The sequence below is a fragment of the Ruditapes philippinarum genome, unplaced genomic scaffold, assembly GCF_026571515.1.
Source record: "Ruditapes philippinarum isolate M1 unplaced genomic scaffold, ASM2657151v2 ctg7183_1_1_1_1, whole genome shotgun sequence".
Taxonomy (NCBI): domain Eukaryota; kingdom Metazoa; phylum Mollusca; class Bivalvia; order Venerida; family Veneridae; genus Ruditapes; species Ruditapes philippinarum.
Window position 1 is genome coordinate 1 of NW_026857026.1, and position 20,254 is coordinate 20,254.

At 32.2% G+C, this 20,254-nt stretch overlaps 1 pseudogene; it reads right to left on the reverse strand.

Annotated features, from left to right (window-relative positions):
- Positions 1 to 729: 729 nt before the first annotated feature.
- The window catches only part of LOC132748509 (alpha-1,3-mannosyl-glycoprotein 2-beta-N-acetylglucosaminyltransferase-like), a 30,953-nt pseudogene continuing 11,428 nt past the window's right edge, over positions 730 to 20,254 (reverse strand).

Here is a 20,254-nt window from a genome sequence, read left to right on the forward strand (position 1 = left end):
GGGGAAAATTTGTAAATTCCCAAAAAGTGGTCATAATATAATAAATACCTCTTACTGTGTTAGTAACGGAGTAGAATTATAGTGCTTGATACTGCAAAATCAGTCATTAATTGCACATACATGTAAATAATTATTTAAATATTCAATCTTTTTGACTTCTCTGAAAGACTTAAATACATTTTTTCTAAAAATTGAATTTCTTGAAACATTAATGGCTCATCTTGAGCATGCAGCTATAAAGAGACCCAAAATACCAGATAGGATAACATATATAAGAAAGTTCTTTCTAAGACAAGCAGAGGTTTTATTTATAGTTGTAGTACAGTCGTAAAAATACAGATATTAAAGGGCACTGAAGTTTTTTGACATGATGGGACTGAAAATATTTTTCCAGAAAAATGGACCTTTTGAAGTAGGTTTAGACCACTAATTTTTGTGCAAAATTTCAAATCATTCGCGCATTTCATTTTTCTGGAATAATTATTCAAATTGTAAAAAAAAATACACAAAAATGACAGACGTTTAAACATATTTCACTAACAACGGTCTAAGAAAAGCATAAAAATAGGATTTTCATTTTATTTCAAAGTATATTTCTTAACTATCTTTGCATATATTTCTGTTTAAAGTGCCCCTGCTCATGTATGTAAGAAATTCAGATGTTATGTTTTTAAGCTTTAAAACCTCAGTGGAGTGCCTTTAAGTTTGACAAATATCAACATTTCTTACCTTAAAATCATCCATAATACCCAAATGTTTGCCTATAGTTTAAGTCAGGTTTTGTCCTGTATGTAACCCCTAACTCAGGTAAATGTTTAGTATTATCTGTAGCAACTTCCTTCAGTGAGACCTCAGGTAAATCATAAATAAACTTGTGGAATGCTGGGTCATAATTCTCCTACAATAAAATAATATACTATGCCATATACTATATAATACACTTTGCCATATACTATGTAATGCACTTTATGAAACACTATATAATACACTTTGTTTGTTTTGGGTTTTACGTCACACCGACACAGTATAGGTCATATCGCGACGTTCCAGCTTTACTGGTTGAGGAAGACCTCAGGTGCCCTTCCGTGCATTATTTCAGGCAGTAGAACCACCGACGTTCCGTAAGCTAGCTGGATAGCTTCCTCACATGAAAGAATCCAAAGTCCCTGTCTGGATTCGAACCCACAGCGGTGAGGGGCAAGTGGTTTGAAGTCAAAACCACTCGGCCACGGACGCCCCTATACACTAATTAATATATAATATAATACACTAAATAATACACAATATAATACACTATATAAAACACTTTATATAGAGGATATTGAATGAGTGTAGTTTAATACTAAATTTATTGAATGAGTTGAATAAAATCATATTATGCGAGCCTCTGGCAAGCATAATATTGTTTTATTCAATGAGTTCAATAAATTAAGTATTGAATCTACACAAAAATAATATTTTATTATATACTTTTAAATGAAATATTGAGAAATATTGATGAAATAAAATGTGTATTTTCATTTTCCGTATTTTCACTGTAAAAATTTATTTTTCACTGCAGTGAAACATATTTTCCGTATTTTCACTGGTGTCTTGCCGGACTACTTTCTTTTAAATTCTGCCAGTACACAAAATTTAAGGGAAAGTCTTTCAAATTTTATCGCAAAAAAGAGAAAAATGTATATAATAAACAGAAAATTCAAGTTCTTTCTATAAATACATGATTTATTTTCATCTTGTGGCATGAAAATTACCATATTTAACTCGTGGCTACCGCCACTCATGAAATATTTATTTTCATACCACTCGATGAAAATAAATCATGTATTTATAGAAAAAACTTGAATATCCTCTATCTATTTATCAAATATATATAAAATAAGAACAGTAAACTGTTAAAATGAGTAATTTTTCAATGACGCTCCTATAGTGTAACGCAAACATTAGAGTGCTATAAAGCTATGTTTCTATATAGAGCAAATGACGTCAAAGTGTTATTACACTAGTGTAATTTTATCATTTTTATTAAATGGCTTTATTACACTCTGTAAATGTGATAAAATACACTATGTAATACACTTTGTAATACACTTAACAACAATAATTGTTATTGGAAACAAACAAATGCAGGGCCCAGTAGAAGAATCGTGACTTCAGACTGGCATCAAAGGCATAGTTACTATATAAAGAGTGTAACAAGAATATAGAGACATTAACAAATACTTTCTCATATTCTTAGTGAGCCTAATTATTACAAAAAGCATCCATGAATGAATGACAAAGATAAAACCAGACACAACTATCAATGTACTATTTTGACATTCAAGTATAACCTTCACCTTTTATTCTGTTGACCTTGCTTTTGTATGTGACAAGTTTTCCTAATGTGCCACAAAGGTATGCCTAGTTTTTTTTCTTCATGCATTCATGGATGACAAAATTGATGACTGGATATAACTAATAATGTATTTTTACAGAACTATAAATCTTAGAATTACCAGGGTGACCTTGATCTTTAAGCTACAAACTCATCATAACTAGTTTTAAAGAACTATATATTTAAGCTAAGTGATTACAAAGTCTGTCACTGAAAGACAGAAAGAGGTAGGTTTGCTGGTGAGGTCTAAGCACCAAAATGTCTATGTACCTGGCTAGGTAGGCCTGTTGGTGAGGTCAAAACACCAAAATGTCTATGTACTTGGCAAGGTTTTATCTTGTTGGTATGGTACAGAAAGCTACAGTGTTAACATAATAAATAACTGTTTACCTTAATTAGGTAGGAGAGATCTTTCTGTGTAAAAGCCACATATTTCTCATTCAACTGTATAAACTTTAAATGTTTCTCAAAAAATAGTCCCCTGAAAAAAAAACAACATTATCATTTTGTGAAATTATATGATAAAATGTATATAAATATTTCTTGGTGAGGTTATAATGATAAAATGTATATAAATATATTGTGCAAACACGCAAAGAAAATTGTTGTTTTTATTACTGTAATATGATTAACAGGTGGAAATATTAAATAAGGAGACAATAAAAAACATTTCAAACAATTAACACAAAACTTATATGAAATATTTTCTATACAGTAAAGGTGTTAAAAAAGATACAGTTTCTATGGTGATTTATTCTTATATTGGAATGATATTTAAGTTTATAAGATAAAGATTGTAGCTTGTATATTTCAAAAGAATTTTTCACAGAAGTTTAACATTAATTCGACTTGATAGTTAAACTTACTTGCAAAAGTTAATTCAACTTGATATTTCAACTTACTTGCTTACATTAATTCAACTTAATACGGTAGAAGTTGATAATTTTGCGAATGTCAAAAAATGGACTTATTGCATGTGGAAATATTTGCGGAAATATGATTTCTTGAATTTGATACTGTTTTGTGATATCTTTAATTAAAGCAGGTACATGTTCAAACAAGAGCTGTCGGTAGGACAGCATGCTCGACTATTCTAAGTGTTTGATATTAAAAGAGCCTTGATAATGTAACATTTTCTAAATTAACAAAAGGGCCAAATTTTTCTTTAAATCCATGTTACGGCTATAGGTCTTCGGGAGAGTCCTATTATGCTCTCAAAGAAGTGCATAAAATTTCAACTTGTTTCAAAGCGAGATGTCAATGGAATAGGAAAATATCTGAGGTGGTATGCAACTTGAACGTAAATTCTTAGTCAGTAATTAGCATTATTATACTCACCCTTGTGACAATTTTTGAATAGTCAAGCCAATACTGACTATCCAAAAATTGTCACAAGGGTGTTTTATTGAGTATAATAATGCTAATAATGCTAATTTCCTATGAATACATAAAATTGACTGAAAAAGGTACAAAGGCTTGTTATTAAGATGTTTTATCAAGTAAATCACTGCTTTATTATTATGAATGCATAAAAATGTCCCAAAAAGACACAAACTCTTCAGTAGTTATGGACATAACAGCTTACAAGCAAAACTTTACCAGGAATTTATAAGTTGAAAAAGGGGAGAAAAATCAGCCTAAATGCAAGATAGAATTATGGATCTTGGTCAGTGACCTACAATTATGATTCTAAATGCATATGTGAAGTTTTAAATACATATCTTTAATAGTTATTGAGATATGTAAAACTTGCATGTAAACATAAACCAAGAGACTAAGTAGAAAAGGGGAGATGAATCAGCCTTAATGCGAGTAGAGTTATGGAACTTGGTCAGTGACATACAACAATTATGACCCTCCAATTATGACCCTAAGTACAATGTACATGTGTAAAGTTTCAAGTAAATATCTTTGAAGACCTTTAACCAAAATTTCTAAGTTTCAAAACAAATAATTCTGCAAATATTGCAGGCAGAGTTATGCGATTTTGCATACTGATAAACATTGTTACTATAAATAAGTATTGTAAGGTTAAATTGAAAATCTCAAGCAATAATTGAGATATTTGAATTTACAAAAAACATAAACCAAAATTTCTAAGTTAAAAGGGGCATAATTCTGTCAATATTGTAGGTAGAGTTATCCAAGTTGTCAATCTGATGTACATTGTTACTATAAATAAGTATTGTAAGTTTCAATTGAATATCTCAAGCAATAATTGAGATATTTGAATTTACAAAAAACATAAACCAAAATTTCTAAATTAAAAAGGGGCATAATTCTGAAAATATTGTAGGTAGAGTTATCCAACTTGTCAATTTGATGTACATTGTTACTATAAATAAGTATTGTAAGTTTCAATTGAATATCTCAAGCAATAATTGAGATATTTGACTTTACAAAAAACTTTAACCAAAATTTCTTAGTTAAAAAGGGGCATAATTCTGTCAATATTGTAGGTAGAGTTATCCAACTTGTCAATCTGATGTACATTGTTACTATAAATAAGTATTGTAAGTTTCAATTGAATATCTCAAGTATCTTTGAAGACCTTTAACCTTTAACCAAAATTTCTAAGTTTCAAAACAAATAATTCTGCAAATATTGCAGGCAGAGTTATGCGATTTTGCAAACTGATAAACATTGTTACTATAAATAAGTATTGTAAGGTTAAATTTAAAATCTCAAGCAATAATTGAGATATTTGACTTTACAAAAAACTTTAACCAAAATTTCTAAGTTAAAAGGGGCATAATTCTGTCAATATTGTAGGTAGAGTTATCCAACTTGTCAATCTGATGTACATTGTTACTATAAATAAGTATTGTAAGTTTCAATTGAATATCTCAAGCAATAATTGAGATATTTGAATTTACAAAAAACATAAACCAAAATTTCTAAGTTAAAAAGGGGCATAATTCTGAAAATATTGTAGGTAGAGTTATCCAACTTGTCAATTTGATGTACATTGTTACTATAAATAAGTATTGTAAGTTTCAATTGAATATCTCAAGCAATAATTGAGATATTTGACTTTACAAAAAACTTTAACCAAAACTTCTAAGTTAAAAAGGGGCATAATTCTGTCAATATTGTAGGTAGAGTTATCCAACTTGTCAATCTGATGTACATTGTTACTATAAATAAGTATTGTAAGTTTCAATTGAATATCTCAAGCAATAATTGAGATATTTGAATTTACAAAAAACTTTAACCAACGCAGACGCCGACGCGGACGCTGACGCCGACGCCGACGCCGGGGCGACTACAATAGCTCTCATATTCTTCGAATAGTCGAGCTAAAAATGTCGTTATTGAAATTGTCTATTTATTTAATTTATTATTTATATAATTGTTTGAAATATACATAGTTAGTTTGATAAAGGATCTGATCACACAAATCTTTGTCATATTTTGAAACATTCTTTTGTTATATAAATAACCTTTTGTGTTATTAACACATATTATTTCATTAAAACATTTGTGGTTTGTCAAGACCAAACAAACAGGCAATGAGAAAAATTAATCTCAGTACCTGAACAGTCAAACTTATTCATGTAAGATATTGTATGAAAATGTGTTTTCAAACGATAAAATAAAGTTTGCCTAAAAAAAGAAATAATTTTTGCGTGATGAATTATTTGTGAATAATTCCAATTTGCAAAAATCGCAAAATATTTCCAGGTCACAAAATTAACCACTAATACAGTAATTAAACTTACTTGCTTACACCTTTTTTACCAAATGTACTAGTCCTACTAATCTCAGGACGTATACATGAACGATCTTTTCTCTGATCCGGATGTCTCATCCAGTCGTCCCAAAACCTGCAAATAAAACTCAACTTAATTAACTGTAAACTTCGTAAGACAAATATGATTCCAATAAGAGCAACCACACGCGAACATTTAATTATTTATTATTCATATCGATTACGAACTGGTATGTTCTTCGTCAGAGAATAAACAGGAAGTGACGTCACACGACACCAACGTCAAAGATGAAGAGAAATATACATTGTGACGTTACGTTATATCAAAATCCATTAAAAATTAATTAAGGTTTTGATATATCTATAAAAATATATATAAAAACATTCACGGATTATGAAATGCAAGTATTTCCTATATAAAATATATACATGTATATATATATAAAAACTAAGACAAATATAAAATTCCTACATCAAATACAGTAAAAAAAACTTTATCAATTGCAACATTCTCATACACATAAAATATCTTCATTTATTAAAAATTTATATAAAATGTATCAGGTAACTTATAACTGGTATCTCCTCTAAAAAAAACTTCACTTGCACCTCTTTATAATGTTTAAGTTTGGCTCGGTGGCCCATGGCCAGTTAAAATTAGTTATGGCCAGTGAAAATTTTAAGAAAATTTAGTTAAATATATAGTAGAATAAATTCAAATCTGGAATTCGAAATCTTAAATTCATCGACTGATAAACAAGGTTTTGATACATTATGCTGAGGGTATTGTTGACAGTTTGTCAAAGGATATCATAGGACGTGGATGCCTGCACTGTTTTGTCCCTCTACAGACAACAGGAAAGCCTGGAACTAACCATTCTATATGCTCCCTCTACAGACATAATGACAGACTGAAGGACTTACAATTCTATATGCTCCTGCAAAATGGGGGCATAAAATGGGGGCATAAAATGGGGGCATAAAATATAAAGTCAACTCGGTCACCCGACAGATGGATAAAAAATCTTCTTGCTTATCAGACAGGATTATCTATTATTTACACCAGTGCTAGAAAAAGGTGTCTTACACCCCACCCCCATGTAATACAAGTCCCATTTTTTTCAATGACGTCATTGCCACGTGCCTTTTATGAATGAATTGCATTCTAAGGATGATGTCATTTTACAGTTATAAATGAAGTTCATACACTACTATAAGAAAAAAATGCGTAATAAGAATATTAGTTTTTCGTAATTTCTGATCTGAAAATAATTGATATGTAATATGCAAGAAAAAGAATCAAACAACGGCTGTCGTACAGACGCGAATATCTAGCTCTCAGGTAACTGTTTAGCGTAAACTACAGAGCCTCGTTACCACAGTAAACAGTTGCCCTTGAGCTAGATATTCCAATCTATACCAGCAGCCAGTGTAAGATTCTTATAATTAGCCCCATAGAAAAACTTTCAATAAAATTAACTTACGCATCTGGCCATTTAGGACCAAGCTCTAGCCACATGTTTCTTTCCATCATCCAACCAAGTCCAGGGAAAAAATCTGTCCTATGTAATAACTCTGTAATAATCAGATGTTTATATTATTGTAAAATCTGTCCTATGTAATAACTATATAATAATCACATGTTTACATTATTGTAAATTCTGTCCTATGTAATAACTCTGTAATAATCACATGTTTACATTATTGTAAAAGCTGCCCTATGTAATAACTGTAATAATCACATGTTTACATTATTGTAAAATTTGTCCTCTGTAATAACCAGATATTTACATTATTGTAAAAACAAATTTATATTGAAAGTTCTACAGGAAAATGCTGCTTTTTAAAGAGACATTACTTACAAAAACAAAATGATGTGGGCAATATCATAATTTAAGATTATTGAGACAATTAAAGATAACCAAGATAATTAAAGTTTGTTTGTTTCATTTTACGCCTTTTCCCAACAGTATTTCAGTCATATTGGCAGGTAGTTTCCTAACCATTGTTTCTAGAGAGTTACACCAGTACTAGAAGTACCTTCCTCCATGCTAAACTACCAAAGCATCTCCCGGGGATCGAACCCACACGCCAGAGAGGTATCTGGATTAGAAGTCATCAACTCTAACCCCTTAACCACGGAGGGGGTATATTATTACAATGTAGAGTATATTATTACAATGTAGTGTGCCAAGATAACACAAGGAAGTAAAGTAAAATATTTTATCACACACCCGTGCCAATTTTGCGACTCTGTAATTATGGTATTGCACGGCCGTGCATACATTTTGACGTGACGTCATTAGCGTTATACAAACATAGTGTAAAGATGCACTAAATGTTAGCGTTATACTATAGACGCGTCAATGAAAAATGACTCTTATTTCACTTTAAATGGTCTTTATTTTGGGTATGTGATAAATAGAATATTAAAATCGTGTAAGTTCATTACTGAATTTATTGCACTTGTTGAATAAAATAATATTATGCTCGCCAGAGGCTCGCATAATATAATTTTATTCAACTCATGCAATAAATTCAGTATTGAACTTAGACTCATTCAATATCCTCTACAAGTTATACCTGGATCATTTTTCACCATTCCACGTTTACCGTTATCATTCCACGCTGATACACACCATAGTGAATTATCTGACATTAACACTCTAAATGTGGCAGCAAAATACTCAAAGAAATCTGGTGAGATGTCCAAATCATCTGAAATTAACACAAGTATAATTATTACATAACCATGATATTCTATTCAAAGCTAGATTATTTTAGGCACGAACCCGCACCTGAGTAGAACCACCAACGTTCCGTAAGCTAGCTGGATAGCTTCCTCAAATGAAAGAATCCAAAGTCCCTGTCGGGATATGAACCCAGTAGGCTTAGGTGACCAAGTGGTTAAACTCTTTCACTTGCACCTCACTGCTGTGGGTGCTTAGTCCTACAAGTAAACTTATTTCAAGTATGAATCTATCCAGCTGGCTTACAGAATATTTTCCACTAAGGTGCCCCTCTGTGCCTGAAATAATGCCTGAAGGGGCACCAGAGGTCTTTATCTACAAGTTAAGCTGAAAAGTGGTGGTATGACTATCACAGTGCCGGTGTGACTCTCACAAACAGTGTCTGCAATTTTAATGTTATTTCGCTGTGATTAATGCTTCCGATGGAGCACTTCGTTTCCAGAATTTTTTAACAACTATCAATGTTAGAATATAATCTTAAATGCTTCAATTTTATCAGGTTAAAGAAATTGGTAACTTAATACTGACTAACTTACTGTAAATGACGAGCTATAGAAAAATGTAATATAGAAGTACCTTCCACAATAATTACTGCTGAGTGGTTGTAAGTATGAAACACTTGATTTAATGCAAATTTATAATGCCTGGAAATCTTGTAATACCCCTCAAACTTTCTCTGTGGCCATGGAACATTTACTTTACCCAAATCTGGTTGCTAAAATACAAAAACAAATCATTAAGTTATAATTCATATAATATCTTCATCATTTATAGTGGAACATGACCTTAATATAAATACTGAATATTATGCTGAAGCAGCTTTCCGGGGCTTTGTATTTTGCTACAAGGACCATTGGTAGAATAGATATCCAGGGTGACTGAAGCTGCGAGTAGCACAGTACAATGTCATGGCCCTAGAAAAAACTTCTATAACATAATTTTAATATCCTCTTATTATATATCTATTAATTTTAAGACAAAAAAAAAATCAATTTACTGAACTTCTATTAGTTATTTCGGAAATGGAAATATAGCTGTCAAGAAATGAAATTCATGAATGCAAAATTTTAACTAAAGAGACCACAATGCCCTCATTAGCATTGGTTCCCGTTTCCAAAAGCTACATAATGCACAGGTAAGATGGGAACCAATGAAGAAAAATAGTCTGGCACTTCTTTAAATGGTGACGTATTTGTTATTATCATAATATGGAATTTTCTGTCTGTTGAATCATATTTTATTAGTGTTTGATAATTTACGTGTATTTTAGGGGAAAAAAATTAAAGGTTTATAATAAAACTAAAAACACTGGTTTCCTTGTAGAATTGAGTTAATTATCAAATTGTAGAACAAAGTATTTCCTTATTACAGCAATAATGAGTTAATTATCAAGTTGTAGAACAAAGTATTTACTTGTTACGGCAATAATGAGTTAATTATCAAGTTGTAGAACAAAATATTTCCTTGTTACGGCAATAATGAGTTAATTATCAAGTTGTAGAACAAAGTATTTACTTGTTACGGCAATAATGAGTTAATTATCAAGTTGTAGAACAAAGTATTTACTTGTTACGGCAATAATGAGTTAATTATCAAGTTGTAGAACAAAGTATTTCCTTGTTACGGCAATAATGAGTTAATTATCAAGTTGTAGAACAAAGTATTTACTTGTTACGGCAATAATGAGTTAATTATCAAGTTGTAGAACAAAGTATTTACTTGTTACGGCAATAATGAGTTAATTATCAAGTTGTAGAACAAAGTATTTACTTGTTACGGCAATAATGAGTTAATTATCAAGTTGTAGAACAAAGTATTTCCTTGTTACGGCAATAATGAGTTAATTATCAAGTTGTAGAACAAAGTATTTCCTTGTTACGGCAATAATGAGTTAATTATCAAGTTGTAGAACAAAATATTTCCTTGTTACGGCAATAATGAGTTAAATTATCAAGTTGTAGAACAAAGTATTTACTTGTTACGGCAATAATGAGTTAATTATCAAGTTGTAGAACAAAATATTTCCTTGTTACGGCAATAATGAGTTAATTATCAAGTTGTAGAACAAAATATTTCCTTGTTACGGCAATAATTATTTAATTATCAAGTTGTAGAACAAAGTATTTACTTGTCACGGCAATAATAAGTTAATTATCAAGTTGTAGAACAAAGTATTTCCTTGTTACGGCAATAATGAGTTAATTATCAAGTTGTAGAACAAAATATTTCCTTGTTACGGCAATAATGAGTTAATTATCAAGTTGTAGAACAAAGTATTTACTTGTTACGGCAATAATGAGTTAATTATCAAGTTGTAGAACAAAATATTTCCTTGTTACGGCAATAATAATGAGTTAATTATACAGGTGCATAATAATACCTTGAAATAAATAAATGTGAAAAGTTTCAAATAAAATATTTTTCCCTCTAAAAAATAATAGTTTTAGTAAAGCATTCATCAAATTCATACATAACAGGAAAGCAAATTAAAAATATAATTTTATAAATATTCTGCTGAAATCATATGCCGATAGAGGTACAAAACTATATAGGGAGATATTTAACCATGTTGTGCAATTTATGACCATTAAAACATTTGATTGTTGTCAACAATATTAGTGCATTTTTTACCTACCTTTACCTCCAGTTTAAAATTAGGTACCTACATTATACAACATATATTTACAAGTTTCTATGTTTGTAAGTGTTTCCATGTAGGAAGATAGAGTAAATAAATTTAATGTCCTACAGCAGTTATTTAAAAACACAACAATTTAATTATAATAGAAGAATTTCTATGTGTCAAGCTTTGAAAATACAATTTTTGATTTGTCAAAATGAAAGTCCTTACTTTTCACAATATATATTCTTTATTTTTCTCACCATTTTATTTTATATTCAAATTTTTATGTGTTCATTTTTTATCAATGTGTCGATGTTTTCATGTGATTCGTAAAGAATACAATTAGAACACATTAAATAAGTCCAAATCCATTGATTAATTTGTCACCTTGGATCTCGGAATATCCTTTATACCTTTCCTGGTGGTGAAATAGATTGCCTACCTTTCCTGGTGATGAAAAAGATTGCCTACCTTTCCTGGTGGTGAAAAAGATTGCCTACCTTTCCTGGTGGTGAAAAAGATTGCCTACCTTTCCTGGTGGTGAAAAAGATTGCCTACCTTTCCTGAAGGTGAAAAAGATTGCTTACCTTTCCTGGTGGTGAAAAAGATTGCTTACCTTTCCTGGTGGTGAAAAAGATTGCCTATCTTTCCTGGTGATGAAAAAGATTGCCTATCTTTCCTAATGGTGAAAAAGATTGCTTACCTTTCCTGGTGGTGAAATAGATTGCCTACCTTTCCTGGTGATGAAAAAGATTGCCTACCTTTCCTGGTGGTGAAAAAGATTGCCTACCTTTCCTGGTGGTGAAAAAGATTGCCTATCTTTCCTAATGGTGAAAAAAGATTTCCTACCTTTCCTGGTGGTGAAATAGATTGCCTACCTTTCCTGGTGATGAAAAAGATTGCCTACCTTTTCCTGGTGGTGAAAAAGATTGCCTACCTTTCCTGGTGGTGAAAAAGATTGCCTACCCTTTCCTGGTGGTGAAAAAGATTGCCTACCTTTCCTGAAGGTGAAAAAGATTGCTTACCTTTCCTGGTGGTGAAAAAGATTGCTTACCTTTCCTGGTGGTGAAAAAGATTGCCTATCTTTCCTGGTGATGAAAAAAGATTGCCTATCTTTTCCTAATGGTGAAAAAGATTGCTTACCTTTCCTGGTGGTGAAAAAGATTGCCTACCTTTCCTGGTGATGAAAAAAGATTGCCTACCTTTCCTTGTGGTGAAATAGATTGCCTACCTTTCCCTGGTGGTGAAAAAGATTGCCTACCTTTCCATAGTGGTGAAATAGATTGCCTACCTTTCCTGGTGGTGAAAAAGATTGCCTACCTTTCCTGGTGATGAAAAAGATTGCCTATCTTTCCTAATGGTGAAAAAGATTGCTTTACCTTTCCTGGTGGTGAAAAAAAGATTGCCTACCTTTCCTGGTGATGAAAAAGATTGCTACCTTTCCTTGTGGTGATGAAATAGATTGCCTACCTTTCCTGGTGGTGAAAAAGATTTGCCTACCTTTCCTGGTGGTGAAATAGATTGCCTACCTTTCCTGGTGGTGAAAAAGATTGCCTACCTTTCCTTGTGGTGAAAAGATTGCCCTACCTTTCCTGGTGGTGAAATAGATTGCCTACCTTTCCTGGTGGTGAAAAAGATTTCCTACCTTTCCTGGTGGTGAAAAGATTGCCTACCTTTCCTGGTGGTGAAAAGATTGCCTACCTTTCTGGTGGTGAAATAGATTGCCTACCTTTCCTGGTGGTGAAAAAGATTGCCTACCTTTCCTGGTGGTGAAAAGATTGCCTACCTTTCCTGGTGGTGAAAAGATTGCCTACCTTTCCTGGTGGTGAAATAGATTGCCTACCTTTCATGGTGGTGAAATAGATTGCCTACCTGTCATGGTGGTGAAAAGATTGCCTACCTTTCCTGGTGGTAAAAAGATTGCCTATCTTTTCCTGGTTGGTTGAAAAAGATTGCCTTTACCTTTCCTGGTGGTGAAAAGATTGCCTACCTTTCCTGGTGGTGATAAAGATTGCCTACCTTTCCTGGTGGTGAAATAGATTGCCTACCTTTCCTGGTGGTGAAAAAGATTGCCTACCTTTCCTGGTGGTGAAAAGATTGCCTACCTTTCCTGATGGTGAAAAGATTGCCTACCTTTCCTGGTGGTGAAATAGATTGCCTACCTTTCCTGGTGGTGAAATAGATTGCCTACCTTTCCTGGTGGTGAAAAGATTGCCTTTCCTTTCCTGGTGTTGAAATAGATTGCCTACCTTTCCTGGTGGTGAAAAAGATTGCCTACCTTTCGTGGTGGTGAAAAAGATTGCCCTACCTTTCCTGGTGGTGAAAAGATTGCCTACCTTTCCTGGTGGTGAAATAGATTGCCCTACCTTTCCTGGGTGGTGAAAATAGATTGCCTACCTTTTTTTCTGGTGGTGAAAAGATTGCCTACCTTTCCTGGTGGTGAAATAGATTGCCTACCTTTCCTGGTGGTGAAATAGATTGCCTACCTTTCCTGGTGGTGAAATAGATTGCCTACCTTTCTGGTGGTGAAAAGATTGCCTACCTTTCCTGGTGGTGAAATAGATTGCCTACCTTTCCTGGGGTTGAAAAAGATTGCCTTTCCTGGTGGTGAAAAAGATTGCCTACCTTTTCCTGGTGGTAAAAAGATTGCCTACCTTTCCTGGTGGTGAAAAGATTGCTTACCTTTCCTGGTGGTGAAATAGATTGCCTACCTTTCCTGGTTTGGTGAAAAAGATTGCCTACCTTTCCTGGTGGTGAAATAGATTGCCTAACTTTCCTGGTGGTGAAAAAAGATTGCCTACCTTTCCTGGTGATGAAAAAGATTGCCTACCTTTCCTTGTGGTGAAATAGATTGCCTACCTTTCCTTGTGGTTGAAATAGATTTGCCTACCTTTCCTTGTGGTGAAAAAGATTGCCTACCTTTTCCTGGTGGTGAAAAAGATTGCTTACCTTTCCTTGTGGTGAAATAGATTGCCTACCTTTCCTTGTGGTGAAATAGATTGCCTACCTTTCCTGGTGGGTAGAAAATAGATTGCCTACCTTTCCTGGTGGTGAAAAAAAGATTGCCTACCTTTCCCTGGTGGTGAAATAGATTGCCTACCTTTCCTGGTGGTGAAATAGATTGCCTACCTTTCCTGGTGGTGAAAAAAGATTGCCTACCTTTCCTGGTGGTGAAATAGATTGCCTACCTTTCCTGGTGGTAAATAGATTGCCTACCTTTCCTGGTGGTGAAAAAAGATTGCCTACCTTTCCTGGTGGTGAAATAGATTTCATATCATTTTCTGTGACATAGAAACTTACTTTAATATGTATGACATCATGTTCTGTGACGTATTTCTGTATCATATTTGCAGTCTCTTCATGGCCACAGTCTTGACTTACAATAATAGGGAATCTTTTAGCATCTGGTCGATATCTACAATAAATATCATCTTATTTCAGAGAAAAAATTGTAGCATCCGTGCATTATCTATATAAAGAATTGTAGCATCTCAGTAATATCTAAAATAAATATTTTCTTATTTCACAGTGAATTGTATCATGAGGTTGATTCGAGTCTATATGTTCACACTAAGACTATGTTTACACTTACTTAAATACCATATGTTCACACTTACTATATATTAACACTTACTTTAATACTACATGTTCACTTTAATCCTACATGTTCACTTTAATCCTACATGTTCACCTTAATACTACATGTTCACTTTAAGACAACATGTTCACTTTAAGACTACATTTCACTTCAAGACTACATTTCACTTTAATCCTACATGTTCACTTTAAGACCACATGTTCACTTTATGACTACATGTTCACTTTAATACTACATGTTCACTTTAAGACCACATGTTCACTTTATGACTACATTTCACTTCAAGACTACATGTTCACTTTAATACTACATGCTCACTTTAATACTACATGCACACATTAATACTACATGTTCACTTCAAGACTACATGTTCACTTCAAGACTGCATGTTCACTTTAATGCTACATGTTCACTTTAAGACTGCATGTTCACTTCAAGACTACATGTTCACTTCAAGACTACATGTTCACTTCGAGACTACATGTTCACTTTAATACTACATGCTCACTTTAATACTACATGCTCACTTTAATACTACATGTTCACTTCAAGACTACATGTTCACTTTAAAACTACATTTTCACTTTAATACTACATGTTCACTTCAAGACTACATGTTCACTTCAAGACTGCATGTTCACTTTAATGCTACATGTTCACTTTAAGACTACATGTTCACTTCAAGACTACATGTTCCCTTTAAGACTACATGTTCACTTTAATACTACATGTTCACTTTAAAACTACATGTTCACTTTAATACCATATGTTCACTTTAATACTATATGTTCACTTACTTCAGTACAAGATCTAAACTTCGTTGTATTGCATCAGCTCTGTTACAGGCAATCATTAAGATAGGAAGTATAACATTATCAGCTTTCACTTTGTTATAACTGAGTTTATTCTCTAGACCACCTGTGTTATTAGGTTTTACAATCTTAGGGACAGCTTGACTGACTACTTCATTACTTGGCTGCTTCTGCTTTTGTTCTGAAAATAATTCATATACAAATATATGATATCTATGATCAGTGATTTTTCTGCTTATATAACAGACTCCAATAAAAGGCCTCTTCCCAATTGATTTTTTCTTTAAAATCATGCAGTTTTCCCAAAAATGTAAAACAAACCTGAGTTTTTACTTCCCAAATTAACAATTTTAACAATAAGTCCCCCCCCCCCCCCCCAAAAAAAAGTGGCTATTTAGGCCTCTTCCCAGTTTAGTGATGATACATGTATAATAGACAGAGCTGCATTACTGGTACTGGTACTGCAGCAATTTTGCAAGTACTGGTACTGATACTGAATTACTCTTACAAAATTTTGCTACTACTGGTACTGATAGTCTATTATTAAAAGACTGTTAAAAATGGGCATGTCTACATCATCTAACATTTATAATTGTTATAAACACAACCCAGCCAATGTGTCCACATATTACAACAACTAATGTTAGCAAATTAATGCTCAATCTTTTTTCTTTTAAATTTTTCAATAATATTGTTTGAATTATCATTATACATTGCAGTAAAATAAATACAGGGGCCATAACTCTTTAACACTTAACCTGCTAAAATGAGATAATGACTTTGCCCTGCTTTGGAAAAGTTTATACAAAAGTTTTATACATTAAGGGAAACAATGACCCCTGGGGCGTGGCAAATTTTGACCCCAGGGCTTTTTTTTAACAAACTTGGTAGACACCCACTAGAAGATGTTTCATGCTTAATATCTAAGCTCTAGCTATTTGGGTTTTTAAAAGAACATTTTTTTTTAGTTTTTACTATAAACCAATAAGGAAAATCAATGACCCCCTGGGGCGGGGCAAATTTTGACCCCAGGGCTTTTATTTGAACAAAGTTAGTAGACACTGCCAGATGATGTTTCATGCTAAATATTTAAGCTCTAGCTCTTTCGTTTTTTTAAAAGAAGATTTTTTAAGTTTTTTCTTTCGATTGCCATGGCAACCAGAGTTCTGCATGGAATTAAATACTTTGAAAAAATTTTAAAGTTGATTACCACAGGAACATTCCTGTCAAGTTTGGATGAAATTGGCTAAACGGTTTATGAGATGTTGTTTATAGAAAAAGTTGACGAACGGATGATGGATGGACGACGGATGACAAGAGATCACAAAAGCTCATCATGTCACCTTGTGACAGGTGAGCTAACAACAACTTCAAAATAATGCAATCTGAAAGTAACAAAACAGTTTTAATATTGTACATGTATCTTATCAATGCAATAGAACATGTTTTTTTTCTATTTAAACTGATTGTAATATCACTGAAAAACTAAATCTACAAAGTCTTTAAATGTTTAAATAGATTGAAGAAATTTTATCATTTGCCAACACTGAAAGAATATAGCAAGGTATTTGTTCAATTTGGTTATCTTGAGTCATTTGATAAAATAATCTAAATAAAGAGGAAGTATAATTAATCAGCGTACATAATCTTTTGATTTTTATAATAAATGAGAACAAGATAAAACAAGCATGCTTCTCTTCAAATTCTATGTAATAATATTTCATTTTTGTCATTATGAAATTTTCCTCAATATTGATAAAATAACTCTAATAGACATTAAGTGACCACTTTCATATTTCAAGATGCAACAAGAGGGCCATGATGGCCCTGAAGTCGCTCACCTGTATATAGCCCCCCCCCCCCCACCCTGGCAGGGCCAATTTTTAACCCAAGGCTTTTATTTGAACAAACTTGGTAGACACCCATAAGAAGATGTTTCATGCTAAACATCTAAGCTCTAGCTCATTGGGTTTCTTAAAAGCAGTTTTTTTAAGTTTATACTATACACATATAGTTAATAAATGACACCCCTGGGGCCGGGCCAATTTTGACCCCAGGGCTTTCATTTGAACAAACTTTGTAGACACTTACTAGAAGATGTTTCATGCTTAATATCTAAACTCTAGCTATTTGGGTTTTTTTCAAAGATGATTTTTAAGTTTTTGCTATACAGATGTAAGGAAAATCAATGACCCCCGGGGCGGGGCCAATTTTGACCCCAGGGCTTTAATTTGAACAAACTTGGTAGACACTCACTAGAAGATGTTTCATACTAAATATTTTAGCTCTAGCTCTTTGAGTTCTTTAAAAGAAGATTTTTTAAGTTTTTACTATATGTCATATAATAAATGACCTTTGACCTTTCTCTATATACAACAATATAATCAATGACCTTTGACCTTTCTCTATATACAACATAATAATTAATGACCCTTGACCTTTCTCTATATACAACATTATAATTAGTGACCTTTGACCTTTCTCTATATACAACATTATAATTAATGACCTTTGACCTTTCTCTATATACAACTTTATAATTAATGACTTTTGACCTTTCTCTTTATATACAACATTATAATTAATGACCTTTGACCTTTCTCTATATACAACTTTATAATTAATGACTTTTGACCTTTCTCTTTATATACAACATTATAATTAATGACCTTTGACCTTTCTCTATATACAACTTTATAATTAATGACTTTTGACCTTTCTCTTTATACAACATTATAATTAATGACCTTTGACCTTTCTCTATATACAACATTATAATTAATGACCTTTGACCTTTCTCTATATACAACTTTATAATTAATGACCTTTGACCTTTCTCTATATACAACATTATAATTAGTGACCTTTGACCTTTCTCTATATACAACATTATAATTAGTGACCTTTGACCTTTCTCTATATACAACATTATAATTAGTGACCTTTGACCTTTCTTTCTATATACAACATTATAATTAATGACCTTTGACCTTTCACTATATACAACATTATAATTAATGACCTTTGACCTTTCTCTATATACAACATTTACTCTACCTGTCTCACTCCTCAACTTACGAAGATCGTGTAAAATTTTCTCATTTTCTTGAATCTGAAGAACAATTTGCTCTTGAAGGTCATTAAGTTTGACCTTGACATCTCCATGGTGATGTTGCTGTAAAAATAAATAAAAACAAGAAAATTTATCTATGTAATGTCAGGCATACTTAACATTAGTGTATCAAAGTTGTGTATGTATTTAGTGCAATGTGTGTATACCATTGCTGGAAGTTTTAAAAAAATAACTTGAATAACGATGATTTTGGAAAAACTGGAAAAGAAAGATTGATCATATAAGATTCACTACATGCAGGATGAATTTATCTTAAAGGCAGATAACACTCATTTTATCATTAATTTTCCACCAAAAAATATAACAGCAATGTTATACAAAACACATAATTCAAACTCAAACATGTTTTTTGTTTTTTTTGTCATGTCTGGTAATGGTGAGAACAGCTCAGATATTTATGTAGATATGACACAAGGTAAAGAAGAAATATATATATATATATATAATATATGATAATGTCACTGTATATTAACGAGAATCATTCCTCAATATATGTTCCTGTTTTATATCTATAAGTTTTAAACTTATTGATTAGCGAGTTAAAGATGATAAAATATATCATAGTATCTAAACCAGTGTCTATTCTAGGAAGGTGGATGGGGGTGGGGATTCACTCATTTTTTTGAGAATCCCCCACCCCCTTTTTTTTCTTTTTTTTCAGAGCCCGGGGGGGGGGGGGGAGTTTACATAGATTACATAGAGAAAGAAAAAAAAAAAGCAAATCTAATGTATTAAGTTATCACTTTTCAAAAAAAATCCCCTGTTTTTCGAATCCTAAAAATAGACACTGCTTAACATTAAATCAACTAAAAGACAGATTTAAATATCTACCTAGATAACTTTGAAGTTGGTGAATATACTATCTAATAAAATACCTGAATATTTACTTTAGTTATAAAACTTTGTGATAAATAGGAACAAACTAATTAAAATACATTACTAGCTCATAAATAACAAAAAATGAATGGAGCAGTTTAAACAATTTGTGAAATAATTTAATGTCTTGCACTTTTTACTAGTCCCTTAATTTATGTTGTATTGTCTACTCTATGAGAAATCTTGTTTAAACTTATCTAAAGTTAATAAAAACGATATTACAACTAGTTAATAAACACTTTGACGTGACATCATTTGCGCAATATAGAAACATAGCGTTAAAGCGCGCTAATGTAAGTGTTACACTATAGGTGCGTCATTGAAAAAAAAGACTCATTTTAACAGTTTCACTGTTCTTATTTTATATATGTGA